The 15684-nt window shown below is 38.4% G+C and overlaps 1 protein-coding gene across 4 annotated transcripts in view; it reads left to right on the top strand.

Annotated features, from left to right (window-relative positions):
* The window catches only part of RhoGEF64C (Rho guanine nucleotide exchange factor at 64C), a 133778-nt gene that overhangs the window by 56491 nt on the left and 61603 nt on the right, over positions 1 to 15684 (top strand). For all 4 annotated transcript variants that reach the window (XM_070215444.1, XM_017158770.2, XM_070215443.1 and 1 more), the window contains one exon: positions 1637 to 1688. The gene's annotated coding sequence lies outside the window, so the exon portion shown is untranslated. The remainder of the gene's footprint in view (positions 1 to 1636; positions 1689 to 15684) is intronic.

The following is a 15684-nucleotide window of genomic DNA, read 5'->3' on the forward strand; positions in this document are numbered from 1 at the left end:
GGGGTCTTAAAGAGGGGCAGCAACAGCTATAGCCCATATTAGGAATGCCATAATTCAGCGGCGATGGCCGGCAGGACGGCAGTCCTCGGCTCGAGTCCCTGCTAAGCCGACTCTTGTAGTCATTTGCCTGGGACCTAGACAAAAGCAGCGGCAGCAGCAGCAACACCAGAAACAGCAGCAACATCAGCAAAGGCGGCAACTGCAACACAGTGGGCACCAGCAACATACTGAGAAAAATCACCAACATTGATCTTTAGCTAAATAGCTTTTCCTTGATAAATTGTTTCTAAATATGACGAATTAAGAGGGCTTTAAAAGTTAATAAGGAAATAGGTTTTAAGAATATTTACTTATATGGGAATTTTCAATTAGGGATAAACGCATTCTTATAAAATAGTGATTAATTTAATAGTGAATTATGAGTTTGGACCACAACTTGAGTTAAGCATGATTCATACTTATGATTTATTCAAAAGAAATGTTTTATATAAGAGGACCATGACAAAGATTTTTAGTTTGTAAAACCCATAACTTACACATATTTTTTAAAATAGTATTACTAGTCTTTACTTTGGTATTTACCTTAACATATATATACATACATAGATATAGATATTATTGATCCCATAAATCCTGTAAATATTTATTGATAAAGATAAAACCAAGTTAACTTAAAAATATTTATTATTTAGTTCATAAAATTACTAAAGAACTTTCCAAAACTTTTCGCCCATGTGTATTAGCTGCAGAATGTATGCCAGCAATTTAGACAACTTCGTTGGGGAGCGCAAGCTGGCTAAATTATCAAAAAATGGAAAAGCAAAGAACAAAAACAAAAGGAAGCGATAACTTGCTTCGCTTTTGGACCTGCAGGGATGGAGGCGAAGGGGTGAAAGGTGAGGGAGGGAGGGAGCAATTTTCGGGGGCGTGGGCACACAAACACAATAAAACTTATTTACGAGTCACGACGGGGTGGATGCAGTGGCCCTGTGTAGCGTAGTTCATTGTAATGCACTTAAGGGGGGGTCAGGGGCGTCAGGCGTCGGGCGTCGGAAGGGGGTGAACAAGATGCGCGCAAATGATATGCAAAAAAGGGGGGCGAACGTTTCGGTTAAAGGGTAAATGAGTGAGCAGCGTGAGGCGCATGAATGAAAGCGGCCCCCGGCTGGGAAAATCGGGGGAAAGCGGCGGAAAATGAAGGCGGAGTGGCGACAGAGAGGCCAGGGTAATATAAATGAAGGCAACCAGGGGCAAGCCAGAGAGCAGCAGCAATAATATAATAACAACAGACACGAGCAAGTGCAAAATGGGCACTGAAGAAAAATGTAAAAAAAAGGTTAAAGATCGGAATATATTTATTTTATTAGGGAAATAATTTTATAAGCTTGTTATCTTGAAGTGTGTTATAAATCTGATATATTAAAGCACGAGTATTTTTAAATGGATATTTTATGAATTAACACTTTAAAAAATTATTACAATAAAGTTAACAGACTGGAATCTAAACAAGAACTTAATTTGGTATATTAAATATTAAATATATTTTTGTTATTTTTTCTACTTAAAAATCTATATTATTTCCTTTTGTTAGCAATCTCAACTGATGACAAATCCTCTTTTCCTTTTGCCATTTCAGTTGCCCAACGAAGAGAATCGGAACTCAGTCCGCGGCCATTTCCCTCTGCAAGGTAAGCGCAAGTCCCTTGTATCCGCTGGTAATGAGTCCGGCCACGCCTCTTTAAGTTTTAATAAGCGCGCCCATTACGCATACGCCCCATTAGCGTGCGCAACATGCGTTGAGCGGCTCAATTTTCGTTCAGTGCACATGGTGCAAGAAGGTCCAAAAGGGATGGGCCATAAGATGGAGGGGATTCGAGAGTGGGAGTGGAAGTAACCGGAGTGGGAGTTGGGTCCTCGTCACAGTACGTAAAGTTCTCAGTAGTCGGTGAAATTGCTGCGCGTCTTGTTTATTGTTGTTGCTACTTGGTTGTTGTTGCTGTTGCAATAAGTGTTGGCTAGTTGGCTATATTCCTTGGAAAGGTGCGTAATATTAAAAAAAAACTTGCCTTTTAAAATAAAAATTTATTTACAAGTAAAAATAATAACACATAATTTTTAAAATATCTAATCTTAAAAGTAAAGAACTAAAAAAAATAAATAAAAATATCTCAGGCCTCTCTCAATTCTAAAGTTGCAAAAATAATAGTAGCTATTTTTATCAATTTGCAATGATTGATTTGGCAACTCTGGCTGCTAGTGCTGCCGCTCCTGTATATGAAGCTCCTGTATGCGTTGCTCCTGCAGACCGAAGACTGTTGCCTTTATTATTTCGCTTTATTTTCGACTCATGCTGCATGCTGCTGTTGCCTCTGTTGCAGCATCTTCTGCCGTGTTTCAGCCCCCTGGGCTGCCCACATTTATGGCCGGCAATACTTTGTGCGATTATTTATTCGGTTTCTTTGTTTGCCCGCTGCTCGGTGGGTCGAAAAACCATATGAGCGGCCGGTCGCGACTGCACATGCAAATTGGCAGCGGGCGGGTGCCAAGGCTCATTAAAATGTACGCCGTACCAAAAAAAAAAGAAACACAAAAAAATATGATGAAGATGTGGAAAGTGGCAAGAACGGAGAAGAAAAGCAAACAATATGCATATCCAGCGAAGGACGCCTTCAAGGACATCGTCTCCTGCGGGTGTTTCTGCGTGTGTGTGAGTGGGCAAACGGGGGGTAATCGTGCGTGTAATAAACGATAATCCATTATATATCAATTTTTATCGCACCCAAAGTCGGGACTAAGAGCATTGTCGCTATACTTTATGGCTCTTCGACTTGTGGGCGAAAGTTGAGTGGCCAGGCTTAAAGTGGGCATGGTCCTCAAATTAAGTGCCCTCCTGCTGACAGCTTTATATGGTCTTCTTAGTGCAGGCGGTCGATTGATTTCGACTTGATTTTAATGCCACCAAATAAGCTTAGCCAGAAGCTTAGTCATTAGCTTTTCTGCTTTTATAGTTTTGGTAGCTAAATGGGAATTATTTATAGTTGAATGATTAGGAAAAAAATCAGTACTTGATTAGTGATTTATGTCCGAAATATAAAGAGTCGTTTGGAAACTATTAACAAAATGTAGGTAATTTAATCAAGAACGTAAACACTTTAATAGTTGTAAAAGGAGCTCTAAAAATAAGAATAAAACTGATTAGGGGTCAAGAAAAAATTAAAATTTTTTTAAATTAACTGGAAACGTGATATAAAATTACCCAATAAACCATGACCTTTTTTTTTAATGTTACCTCCTTTAGAAAGCATGACTTCCTTTAGTTACTGCAGTAAATTACCCGTAATTCATCTAGTACTCATTAGCTGCAAATCAGAGAATTTTTTTGAAATAAAATGAACCCACTGATGACCGCAAACAGAAATCAGTTTAACTGTAATGCGTCACGCCAAATCGTAGTTAGAGTTTCGGGTTCGACTTTGGGCCAGAACTTTTGACAGTAACTGTAAACGCTAAGCGCGTGTTTTTTCTATTTCGCCGGCTACTAATTAGCTGCCGCAAAATTGACGCATCATCATCCTGCTCATCATCGAGGGCAAAACTCGATACCTACGAGGGAACCAATATTATATATTATAGCGCCTCGCTGTGGATCCCCCGCACTTTCCCGGCATTTCGCCCACTCACTGTTTGCATGTGGCTAGCGGGCCGTGGTTAATTAGGAAGCAATATTTAACGTTAATGCGAAATAAATCGCAGCCAGAGTAGAAAAAGTCGATGGCGATGGCCGAGAAGAAGTCGCTCGCTCACTTAATTATGTTGACGTTTATGCCGGCATCTGCCATCAGACACCCACACAATGGTGGGGAAAGAAGGGATGTAGGTTCCCTAGTTGTATTGGCAGCGAGAGAACCCAGCAGATCCCCAGCGGTAATCATTATTAATGATGACTTTTAGTTTACAAGCTAATTATTTGTTACTGTTACTTCCACGGCCACTGGAAAAGAAGTGCGGGGGCGGAAATGTGTTCAGAACATTCGCGGGTTTTACACTCACAAATAAAAAATGTAATCTTATTAACTGTAGAATATTTATCTAAAAATAGAAAAAGAATTAGTAGCTATGTATGAGTAATACACTTCATATTTATTTTCATTTTATTCTATATCTGATCTTTAAATAAAAGTTCGATGCCAACAGAAATATTCCACTCACATAAAAAATTATAATTCACACTGTATAGATTTTAATGACATCTTCATAGAATTAAAGAAAAAAATATTTTACATTTCATGGTATTTATTATATCTGCTTCGTTATTTAAAAAATAAAGAACTTTTAAAATATTTCAAGCTTATAACATCCTGAATAATTTACTAATTAAATTAAACAAAAACACCTATAATTTTTCTAACTTTTTAGCTTCTAATTTGTCTAGCTTCCTTTTTTTAAGTGACCTCTTTAGTTTTTTTAAGTGCCAACTCGGCTGATTCTCAATTTTTAGCTTTCGGCGCCTTTCGCTTTGATATCGTGGTCGTAATTAATTTATTATATAGCCTGGCAGCGCTCCGGTTTTTGTTTGGGCTCTTATTAATTACCATTTGGTGTGTGAAATTTTTGCATATTATGTTTGCCAGCACAGAGCAGATTGTGTAAGCCGACAATATTGAAATTGTTATCCCCAACGATCTTTGATCTGAAATCTGAAATGGTAATCTAAACGATTTCAAAATGTAAATTTAAGCTGCTTAAAGAAATATGACCGGCACAAAAGAAGTCAGAAGTCGAGGGAACTGTGTGTGTTTGTATGTAAATCAATCGCTACGCCCACAGTACACAAAAACTAGAGGCGGTCATAAATTAACAGACGTCAGCGAATCGGGCTAACAATGAATGGATTTGGAAATCAATTCGGGAATTGGGTCACTAGAATTGCGCAGACGCAGCGGAAGTTGAATTGGCCGAGATTGGTGGATTTTAGAGAGTGACTAAGTGGAATAAACGGGTAGACATAAATTTAGCTAATGTTTCCTTCATTCAGTGATCTAGTTTGCTTTAAGATCGTTGAGCGGAAAGATATATTGAGATAAGCAGCGACCTGGTTTTTATTGAATCTTTGCAAAATGTTAGCATTTAGTGATTATAAAATTATACCTATAATTATTTGGACGTTTTGAATGTTAAAATGGCATACCAAAGCTATACTATTATTCTGCAATTATTAAGTTAAATAAATATTAAATTTAAATAAATCTACTAAATACTGTTTAACCCACAAAACAGAGAAATTAATCATTATAGCACACATTTAATTTTACAATCTACCCCAAAACACTCACCGCTATGAATAAATCAACGTGCAATGAACTAAAGCGAATGAGTTGACGTATTATGTACACAACAGTAATTATGAAAATTTGCATTAATTCTCTTGGCTGGCAAAAAGTCAACTTTTGATGACGTTCATTCCACACAGACAATGGTGTCAACTGTGACGAAATTTATTTCATGATTTGTTTTGGTCTTGCGTTTCAAAATTACGCAAACGATCGCACAACGACAGCCAAATAAAGCGAAAAAAAGAAAAAATCAACAGAAATGTCTGCAAAGTGCGTGGGAAGCGGTTAACACGACATCGAGAAGGCAAAACAAAAGCTTGAAACCCAAACAGTAGCAAAAAATGATTACAAAATAACAACAATAAGGGAAACAATGCAAGATGACGACAAATTAGATGCAGCAAAGGTAAAATTAAATAAAAATGCAATTAAAATGCACAGCATTTTCTGCAGCGAAAAAGGGGGCGGGTAGCTCACGTTGGGAATAATTAAAACAATTTTCATTTTCGCCGCTCGCTGTGTGACACAAAACAAAAGCGAAAGTGTTGAAATATTTATGCAGAAAATGAACAGAAAAAGTGAGCAGAGCAAAAGGTAGCGGGCGACAAGTGTCTCCAGCAATATATAAAGTACGATATAGTGTTAACCGACCAACAACAAGTCGAATTTTAATTCGCATTTTTAATGGCAACACTACGAGCTGTAGAGCGACTCCAACTGGAGTGGCTTGAAGAGTTTTGCATACTTGTTTGACTAAACGAAACCAATAAATAGGTTTTTAGTTGGGACTTTTCTTGTAGGACATGATAAGCTGCAGTTAAAAGTTTATTAGAATGGATTAATAGCAGTTTTAATTTAATGGATTTTTAATTTTTCTGGTTATTTAACGCGTTGAGTTTTAAATGAATTTTGGCATTGAAATCTTTTTCCATCTATTTCTTATCGACGTAAAAATTAAGTATACATTTTTTTGTATGCAAATTTTTGAAAATATAAAAAAAAAATTAAAATATTTTTGTTTATTTATTTATTTATTTAAGTACCTAATTTTATTTATATTTTTTTTTATAATATTTATTTAAGCAGTTTTCCGAATGGTATGTAAATATTTCCTTAATCTAACTAAATTGAAATTTTTTTTAAATTTTATATAAGCCGGTAATGCGGTAATTTAAAAAGAACGTTCTAACTTTAGGAGCAACCCTCGCCACATGCATTTGTATTTTAAACGATGCACGAAATGTGTGACTAATTTCTGCCGTTGTGCTCCAGTGTTGTTTTTGTCCATTGTTGGACGATGTTGCTGCTTTGTTGTTGCTATGTCGTTGGTGTTGCTGCTGTGTCGTTGGTGTTGCCGGCGTGCTGTTGCTGCTGTTGTGTCGCTGCTGCTGCTGTGTTACTATGCATCACGACGCATGCGCCACTGCCGGCGTTGTTTTGCTTTTGCTTGTCTGCCGAGCGTCTGCCTTTTTGGTCGTTGTGTTTGTGCTGTGTTTGTGCCGTTTCAGCTGCCTTTTTCGAGGTAATTAAAATGGAAATTGCATTTGCAGTTGTTGTTGCCGCTGCTCTTGTTGGCCAGACGAGGAGCGAGTGAACAATGCACGAGTGCTTCACGTCCGTTGCCACAGTTAAATGCGCTAATAACTTTATTCAGCCGTTGTCGTCGCTCTCTGTGTGCGTTGTTTACATAGTCGCTGTTGTTGCTGCTGCCATTGCTGCTGTAACTGAATGGCATTGCAACATTTTGGCTCAGATTGCTATCAACGGGCAGAAGCAACTGCAAGACAATCGCACGGAAATGGCAAATGATGTTGTTACCAATTCCATTTGCTGTTGTTACTTCAATGCTCCCTGATTTTTTATGTCTGACGAGCATTCGCATTCAAAGTTCAAGCGTGTGAAGGGCAAACAATGAACAAAAAACAAACAAAAATCAACCCAACCAAAAAACAAACATCCAAATAACCGTATTTTCACGCAGATTTAATTTAATTTTCATGTGGCCATAAAAAAGACTGAGACGAAGTGGCCAAGGCGTTGGATTTGCCCGCAATTTGTTTTCGAATCCCGGACTCAAAGTTTTTTATGTGCAAATCGAAATGTCAATTAGCGTTAACCTTAATTTACATGTCCGTCTTTATGCAACCAAAAATCGATTCAGGTCACGGGTAAGATGGGAATTTTTTTCTCAGCTTGTAAAGTATTTAAGGGATTTTGCGGAAATTATATATATATAAAATAACATAATTAAATTACCAAGTTTCTTGGGATTTTATATCATTCTAAAAAGAAAAAAATTAAAGAAGATTTTTAAGTTCAGATTTTTTTTATAATCCCATATTTCCTTATCTTTCAACAATATTCCCTTCAATCCGCTTGGTGACAAGCCACAATTGCTAACGGTTATGGGCAAAAACACATGTCGAACTGTGGCCATAAAAGCGAATCTCGTTGAATGGCCACAAATTGGCAAAATAGCCCCGCCGACAAGCTGGAAATTATTTATTAATAAACATAATAACAAGCGGCGAAGAAACGACGGCAGAGCCATATTAAATAGAAAACGCACGGAATGCCAATTAAAATTCAAGCCGCATCGCCGCTTAATGTCATAATTATGAGCCAACTAAAGAGATTTACGTATATTTTGTTTCACAAAAGTTTTTGGCCTCCTGCTCTTGCTCCTGGTTAAATTTGTTATTAATATTGTCGTTTTTGTTGCCTTTGCTGGGCTGCTGGCCGGTTTTTCGGTCCCTGTGCGTGTGAGATTGTTGGCCAGGAAAAAAAAAAGTTGCCTCCTGGCATCGATTATGCAGGAACAGGAAGTGGCACGCTCGGCTCCTGAATATATGGTATGTTTAATACATATATTTAGCAGACAGTTGACACGTCAACTTCTCGGCGTGTTAACGAACAAATCTATCTTGGCGGGGAACACAAACAAAAAATTGTCATAATTAAAGCATCATGCCACCAGTCGTCAGCCGTCACCATTCACCGAGTCACGAGTCACGTAACAGAAATAGCTAATTTAATTTGCGATTTAGCTCCACAGCATAAAACCCGCGCAGCAAATTAATAATATTCAAAAAGTCACAAAAAAGTTCGAACGCAAAAAATGTTTGCGAGTGGGGAAAAAGTTTTACTTAAATTATGGCAATAATTGACGAACAGTGAATGCAATTAATCAATTACTAAAATGTTGTTAAAAGCCAGCCAAATGGATTACGATTTATGAAAATCGAGCTAATTGATTGTGGCTTCTAAGGCGAATTTTTGAAACGAAGGTTTGATGCTCTAATAGAATGGCATTAAATCGAATGTGATTTTATTTGGTTAAATTAGTATTCTGTTTTAGAAGATCAAAATAAGAAACTTTTAACTATAGTTAAGATTGTTTTTTGTTTTGTAGAAAATAATATTTTTATAAGTTAAGAAGTTTCTGATATTAGAAAGAGAATAAAATAATTATTAGTTTGGCGTTAATTCTTTGGAATCATTAATCTATAAAATTGTATGAAAGTGTTAATTAGTCTATCATTTATTTTCTACAATCCAAAAAAAAACTAGAATTATTTGTTTCCACAGAAATTATTGGAAGATTTCTTATTTTTATCTCAAGATAAAATGGTCTACAAAAATCTGAACTCTTAAACACTTTTATATATTTTTATATATTTATAAAATGCTTTCCATCTCAATAAGGCAATTTATTAAGACCCAATTTGCACTTAAGTCACACATCCTTTTCTTTCCTTAAAGGATATGGATTTTCCATAATTTGTTGCCTACTTTTAAGCCATTTAATAATAACTCCTGCCCTTCGAACTGCATTTACAATTTAATGCGAAAGGTTGTGCGGGTTGATCTGTGCGTAATCTGTCCAGGAAGCCAGCTGCCTGAGCGATGACCTGAGGTTTATTTTTCCGCTGCCTCTCTCACCTGTTATTACCCTGCCGCACAAGCACACACACAGAGACACCCCCACACAGGAACACCGACTGAAATTTAATCAAATGAAAGCTAGAGGCAATTATCCCTTAAACACAATTAATTAATCACGCAAACAAACACACGCTCATCGAGTTATTTACACATATAGTATTTTGTTATTTCGAGCGTAAAGTGCAACGATTTTTCCTGTGTCCTGTGTCCCATATCTTATTTGTTTGTGTATGTGTTTGTGTGTGGGCGCCACAATATTAACATATCCTGCGTGTTTAAGTTACGCATAAAATTATATCCTGATTGAATTGGCCGGCCGGGAAAGTCTGGCGCCCAGCGTCCACATGGCCACATAAAATATGCGATTTTCAATAAAGTTGCCATCAGAACGAGGAATAAAATCGGGATGGGGAAAGGAAGCTGGGATCCTTGGCAATGTCGCCGCGTTAAAATGCGCACCCACGCACATAAATCACGTGCGTGAATCTCTGTGAATGTGTTGGTAATGGGGCGGGAGGGGGCGTGGCAGGGGGGAAAAGGAGGGTCGCAGGGTCATGGCAACTGTTGGCAAACGGAAAATCACGAAAAGCATGGTGCTCCTGCTCACATATTTACACAGAGAAAAAGGTTTGCCAAAAAATTAGAATCGTTTTAGCAAATTTTTAACTGTTTATTTAGAACTTTTGTAAAATGATTTGTAAACCGATTTTTTAAATTACAGTCCTTTAAAAACCTTTATATAATAAAACAGTTAAAAATTTAAGACTGTTAAATATAATTTCCATTTAAAAACTCTTAAACATTCTACATTTTGATAAGACCTTACAACTTTAGAAGATCAAAAGTATAAAAACTTTATAATAATTTAATTTATAGTTTCTCTCAGTACATTTGTACGAGCTAACGGCCTATCGGCTGCACTGCATCCGCCTGGACATTGGCCATTGTTGATTTTCCTCTATTGTTGGTGTTGCTGTTGTTTGGGCCTTGGACGTTATTGTTGTTGCGCCGGGCACACGTGTCAATGGCAGCGCGAGCACATTTTCACTGTCGTGTTTAATTAGAGTGCTGCCCCGAAGGTGCATCCATCCATTTCCCAACCCGCTTTTCCGCTGTTCCGCCGCATCTGCCACCTAATGCCATTGTCAAGCCCTGTGCTTAGGCCCTGTCGTTTGCGTTTGGGCCAACTGGAGATTGGGAGTCAAGTGGGATCTGTATCTGTGGCACTGTATGTGCAGGGAAGAACTTTAAGGTGTTAATGACACTCAATTGATTATTGCAAGTGCTTTGGTCACGAAGGCTAAATAAGTAGTTGGCTGATATCTGATAATTAATTTCTAATTATCTAATGTTCATTGTAGTTCTAATGATATTTATACAATTTTTCAGGCATTGGAATTCATAAATTGTTTGTTTTGGAAAGTGAATATTTTGACATCGATAAAATATAATTTATTTATTATTGAATTATTATCTAAATTTATTCTGAAATAATATTAATTAATTAATATAATATAATAATATAATATTAGTAATTTCTGGAGATTTTATTTATCCTTATTTATTTTATTTACCAAATTCGGAACAATATATACAACTTAAATCCCCAAATAAATTATTTAAAGTCAACGAACTTAAAATAATTATATTTATTTTCAATATTTGGCAACAAAATTTTATATTCTGCCATCGCAATGTTAGATAAATCTAAGTATTTATGGCCGTGCTAAATACAAATTTATATTTATAATCCATTGATCCGCTTATAAGTAAAATTTCATATATTAGCACCATTTCGAGAGTGACTTTAAGCTGTTATTTATTTAGAGCTTTTAACTTACCCTCTTTTGTTTGCTGGCCCGTCCATCCTTTTGACTGCCTTTGAGTCATAAGTTTCACCTGTCGCAATAACCTTTTGCTCCGCCCCACGAACAATATGCAACCTGACACGTGATTGCTCAGCAATTAGCGGAGGTCTCGCACCTGTTTTCCACCATCACCTGCCTTTCCACTGGATGATTTAACATTTTCCCCATTGCGTGCTATATTATTTAGTTAGGCAAAAGTGAATAACCGCTGATGGGGGAGTGCATAAATTAGGAGGAATAAAAAACGAAAACGAAAGAAACTCGCAACAAATTGAACGATTTGTTTGGCCCAACGCCTCGTTTGTTGCTCATACGCCGCGGGTGCCAGGCCAGCATTTTAGCTTTTTAGCTTTAAAGTGCAATGGGTTTTTTTGCTCTGCACATCTCTTATCATCTAAAGCACATAAAGGTGTCATGGGCCTGGGCCGCCGTTTATGGGCGCTTAAAGTCAATCGCAGCCAAAAGGCGAGATGGGAAATCTGAAGAGCGAAGAGCTCCGAGTGGCGGATGGCGGATGGGAAACCAACGCACATTGCGATCCCAGCCAGTCAGTCGAGCTGCCAATCGTTGACATTGCAGGCCAGTCTTTAACCGAGGGCCAGGAAAAATGGCAAAAGCGGCAGAAGCAGAGAGGCTGGGCCCAAACGACTCGCATGTCGCCCTGTCATATGCGCAAATTAGTCGTTAGCCGGAGCTTTGGTTTCGTTTGGTTTGGCCGGGAGTTTGGGCCAGGAGTTGGACTTTTCAGTCTTGAAGCTGCGGAGCGCGAGTTTAATGACTTTGGCGTTAGACGACGACGACGACGATGGCGCTGCTGATGAGGCGCATGATAATGGCCCCTGATGGGCCGCGTTCTTGTCAAAGTCGAGAGGAGAACGTGAAGCGTTCGGTTCTCGTTGGCAACGAACGGCAAATGTCAGGCAAAAGTTTGCCACAGAGCCAAATGTGCTACTCTTATGCACTCCAATGCACTTCGGCACACATGCACTGCGGAAAAAAATGGTATACAAAAAACTGTAGGCAAACTTCTTTAGCTGGAACCGCCAGCTGCCACCCAAAAAGTTAAGGAGTTATGGAATATATTTTACGTGCACTTATGCTGGTTCAAGTTTTAAAATCTTCGAGTTAGGAAAGTTTATGGTATGGAAATTCAACTCACTTCTTTACATTATTTTTTATATTTTAAGCACAACTAAAATCTTGGATAGAAAAAAAAACAATAATACAAATTTTTTGTTTAAAATAGTATTTAAGCTACTTTAGATTTGAATATCTTATTTAAAATGATAGTTTAAATATTTTGAAGTAATATTCATTTTTGATTTTGTGATGATTTCAAACTCCTAGTGATTTTTGTGGCACCCTCAATACAATGGATTAAATATTTAATTACACTTTTCTGACATCGTTCTTTATCCAGTGACTTTAAAAATGATCTGCTACTTAAACCTCCTATAAATTCTTAATTTTCCCACCTTTTCCTCCGTGTAAAGACTCTTACTAGAGGAGACACAGTTCCGGGCTCGGTGTTTTGTGCATTTCACATAAATATAGCATAATTAGCATGTCGCTGGCATTTGAGCCCTGTTTCTGTCTCCCGTCCCAGTCCCTTGGCCCAGCATATTGTCAACGCTTATGGGTTCCTTGACTTTGGAGGCGACTCACCTTACGAGTACGAGATGCATTTGCGGCTTAGTTCATTTGATTTCACTTCCCACTGATTTGTGTGTGTGAAGTATCTCTGCGGAGTTGCATTCTGGATCTCCCATTAGCGTTTCTGCATCTTAGACTTCAGAATTATGTAATCATCGTCTGCGGGCTGCTTTACCGTTCCATTTGCATCATCTATCTCATTTTGCATCTTTAGTTCCGTTTAGTTCCTGAGTTTCTTGGCTAATTATGCTGAATTTTTGCGACTTTTGTGCATCTCATGAGCTGAGAGGAAAGTCTCTTAATTTACGCAGAAATAGAGACAAAATGGTTGAACTTAATGAAATACTCATTGGTAAACAGAAAGGCAAAATGGTAATTGCTAATGCCTCGAATTACGGCATACATGTGACATATCAACCAAGTGGAAGCTCTAAAGGAAACCTGAAGGGAAATTGAGTAAAGGAGGCCAAGAGTCAAGTATTTGAATGCGTTTTCTCTCAGGGAGTTGGTAACTACCAAGTAAGTAGTATTGAAGTGCATTTCTTAGTGAAGGAGGCTGTAAAAAGTAGAGGATTTGATTCAAGAGGCTTTTAAGAAATGAGAAATGTTTGGTATATAAAAAGATATTTAATTGAAAATAAAACTTGATTAGCAAACATCCAAACTGCATTTAAAGCCCATTAAAAATAAAAACTGGCCTACAACTGATAGTTAAATGTAACGCAACCGTAATTATTTTATGGGATAATCGAGAGTCTTCTCCCGCTCTCCACATGCCACATCTCCAGCTTTCGTGTCTGCAGATACTTCAGCCATCGTTTACATAATCCCCCCAAAGATGCGATACTCCACAACGGTCTAACGATCTATACGATCTATAGCATACGTAAGAAAAGCCACATGATGGCAACGTTTGCAGCTCTAATTGACATGAATCCCAGCCACTCCTCCTCCCCGAACCGAAATCCCAATCCCAATCCAAAATCCGAATCCCCGAGATCTGCCGATGGTGCGGCACCTGCCATTAGCAGACCCACTTTGGCTTCACTTTCTTCAGTTTTGGCCGGGTCCAAAACGAAACCAAATCAAGCCGTGTAATTGTTGTGTTTTTTTTTGTTTGGATGTTCGGATGTTTGGATATATAACATCCAGTTGCTGCAGTTCAGTTTCACTTTCTATGCGACGGCGACACTTGCCGTGGAAAGTGCTGTTTTTAGCTGCACATTTTCGTTGCTTTGCTGTTATTTTGTTTTCAGCTCGCCTTGGCCAAAGTGTCGTTAACCCAATTTGAAAGCATTTGGCCAGGAGACGTCAAATGCAAATATGCAATGGCAAATGGCAGACAACAACTTTTGCTTTCGCTGGCCGGCTGAAAAGGCCAGAAAACCAGTTCAAAAGTTTGCTAACAGGCGGGCTATTGGCCGATGTTGCAGCATACAGAGTATTAGAGTATTTTCATATGGCGCCCAATTAAGGGGAATCTCCCTGGCCGGCAATTAAGTTGATAATTTTATCATAAACTTTGCATCTGCTCTTTCGTATGGGTCCTGGGTCAAGTGTGTGTGTCTGTGTGTGTTGGTTTGGGCCAAGAAAATCTCCAACTTATGAGCTTTAATTGCTGCTCTGGGGCGGCCCAAAGGACTTTTGCCCGCAACCGCATGAAATTGTTGCAAATTGTTTACTGCAATTTGTCTTGGCCAAATATTTACGAACACGCCGGGGCCCCTAACGAAAATATTATTCAGCTGGTGAAATTTATGTGGTCGAGAGCCAGAGAAAATATGAAATGCCCGAAATTCTCATCATCAAAAAAAATGTGTGTGTTGGTTGGGTTCTCTCAACAATTAGGGATTGGCATAGGGCGGTTGCGTTCGTAGCCTGTCACTTTGGTCTAGACTGGGCCATAAATTATGCAGTCCAGCAACAGCTTGTCGGGGCTCCAGGACTCGAAAAGAAGGAGATATAGGCCCCGGATCGAGGGCCAACGCTCTGCGATAGATACTATTCCATGCACCTAAAAGAAAAAAATGTTTTAATGGAAAGAAAATTATGAATTTGTTAATTATATGTCCCTACGAATTTATAATTATTTAAAAAAGGTGTCTATCTATTGTCTATCTTTCTTTAAAAAAATATTTTTGCATACTTCTAGGCACAATTTTAAGAGATTTCACAACTCCAGCCATTTTTCAACTTAATTTTATTTTGCAGAATTTTTCCCCAGTGCAGCTCTTCTTCTGCTGGCCGAGCACTTGAATCTGGAATCAGTTGCAATTTGCATGTGGCGGTCAAGAGATGCCGATGCCTCTGCCACTTTTCACCCCGGCACTTGGCCCAGTTGAGTTCGAGTGTTGCCAATCCGAGAGTATTGGCCATCGGTTGCATAATCATTCGTCGTCGGTCGGTCAGCTTGGCCATAAAGATTCTGGCCTGAACTTTAACTTTGAGATATTTTCGATTTTTAGTTAGGGAATACAAATTAATAGCTTTGGGCCGTCACAAGGGGTATCCACACTTTGAGTTTTATTCGGTGAAAACTTTTTTGTGGTTTTTAGTTTTATTTAAATTCTGTGTGTGTGTGTGGGGGCCACCTAGCAATTTTCTGAGGAGCACTTAAAGCGGATGGCAATTTCCACAGCAGCAGCCGGTAAAAGTGTAAAATAAATTGGCAAATATATGCGAAAATGTCGGGGTATGAAAAGCCAAATGAAATTGATATGCCATTGAGGTGGTGGCATTTTGTGAGTTGATTTTTGCCAATTTGTGTGGCAGCCCCGAGAACGTTGCAACAAAATATTTAAATATACCAAAGAGCGGAAGATCGGAAGAGGGCGAAATGCAGGAGCTCTGCTCTGCTAACGAGCCAAGCCGGCACTTGAATGTAC

Source organism: Drosophila takahashii, chromosome 3L (assembly GCF_030179915.1).
Source record: "Drosophila takahashii strain IR98-3 E-12201 chromosome 3L, DtakHiC1v2, whole genome shotgun sequence".
NCBI classification, from domain to species: domain Eukaryota; kingdom Metazoa; phylum Arthropoda; class Insecta; order Diptera; family Drosophilidae; genus Drosophila; species Drosophila takahashii.